The following is a 1,517-nucleotide window of genomic DNA, read 5'->3' as shown; positions in this document are numbered from 1 at the left end:
TTGAAGCAGATAAGTACCGAGTGTATATAAGCCCTGCAAACACATTTTTCTTGTCTAGAAACGAATAAAGATTGTTATTCCATCAAATATTATTACTTGTTGTACTTATTTACCAGCTGTCATCAATCACGACGGTCTTAAACAGGCGGCCCGCCGCCCCGCTCCATTTTTGGTTCCACTGACACCTCAGATGTAGGAGCCAGTTGCAGCAAGCCGCAGCACTCTGTGGAGTTGTCATCATCTGCGACACAGGAACACTGTGATGGCCGACAACTGGCTTCACCGTTAGCGCAGCGTCAGGGGCGCCGGAAGTTGATTTTACAGGGGGGGCGGAGTAACAAAAGGGCCCGGATTTTTCCAAAAGGGCCCGGTTATTCGCAAAGCGTTTATCTTTTTAAAAATGACCAAAATGCAGCTTTTTGCAACGTTGTGTTCAAAATGATATTTCAAATAAATTGCAATTTATCTCTAAGTGCTTTTACTGCTCAGTGGACAAAATATAGTCTAAGTCTTGTCAAGTCAAGTCATTTCACAAATATGATGTCATTTTGACGTCATTTTCAGTCAATTTGAGGTCATTTTGACATCATTCTGACTCCAAATGTCGTTAAAATGACATCATATTTGTGAATTGACTTGACATGACTTGGACATTTTCTCGTCCACTGGGGTCTGCCTAAGGGCACCTCCAGTGCTTCGCGGGGCCCCTTTTCCAAGTTTTCGCTTCTCTCTTGTCGTTTGATCAGTCCCGTTTCGGAGGCCCAAAAGCACCCAAAGGGCCCGCTTCGCAGGCTAAGAGAGGGCCCGCTTCGCGGGCCGAAAGGGCCCGCAGCCGATTCAGGGGGGGCATTTGGCCCCCCCTGCCCCCCACTTCCGGCGCCCCTGCGCAGCGTAGAACACGGGGCGGGGCAGTTCCCCTTCTCGCCCAGGCGGTGCGTTCCTGATAAAACCGCCTGTGCTATCCAGATAAGCCGTTCCGCCTGATGCCTGTTCATCCAGCAATGCCATTTGTTTTTCCGACGACCAAGCGTACTGTTGGCAAAATATAGGAAAGTTATGGAACAGCACACACAAGGAGGACAACGCCTAGCCCATAGGCAACCCATCCTACTCCAGCTGCCTGGGTCAGGAGTGCAGCAGGCGAGGGGGTGGGGAGGGGAGCCCCCGCCCCCCCCCCCCCCCCGCACACGCGCCAGGCGAGGGGTACTCACAAAAACAATTGTAACATTGTGCACTTATTCAGATGGAATTTCATTAAGCCATTGAAATAGAATTTTACACATTGCACTCACCTGAAATAAACTTGGCCTATCGTAATCGAATATTTCACCACCCTCTTGCCTCTTCCTCTCCTCAAAAAAATCCAAATGTTCATCCTTGTGAAGGTCATCTCTTCTTTTCATCTTGCTACTCAGGTCATGAAGAGTTTGCAGGGGTCCTGGTCTCGGCAGTCTGGGGTCAGCTCCCCATTTTTGCCAGCACTCGTTGTAGACGAACGATGGGGTTTCCGTCAAAAG

At 49.6% G+C, this 1,517-nt stretch overlaps 1 long non-coding RNA gene across 1 annotated transcript; it reads right to left on the bottom strand.

The window, feature by feature from the left end:
* LOC127749980 (uncharacterized) lies at window positions 1-1,511 on the bottom strand. Its single transcript, XR_008011454.1, has 3 exons — window positions 1,293-1,511; window positions 114-1,032; window positions 1-33 (listed from the first exon to the last, which is right to left on the bottom strand). It is a non-coding gene; the product is annotated as an uncharacterized LOC127749980 (long non-coding RNA).
* Between the last annotated feature and the right edge of the window lie 6 nt (window positions 1,512-1,517).

This window comes from Frankliniella occidentalis, unplaced genomic scaffold (assembly GCF_000697945.3).
Source record: "Frankliniella occidentalis isolate FOCC.00 unplaced genomic scaffold, Focc_3.1 Scaffold114, whole genome shotgun sequence".
In the NCBI taxonomy this organism is placed as follows: domain Eukaryota; kingdom Metazoa; phylum Arthropoda; class Insecta; order Thysanoptera; family Thripidae; genus Frankliniella; species Frankliniella occidentalis.
Note: the sequence above shows the minus strand (reverse complement) of the source record. Positions and strands in the feature narration are given on the sequence as shown.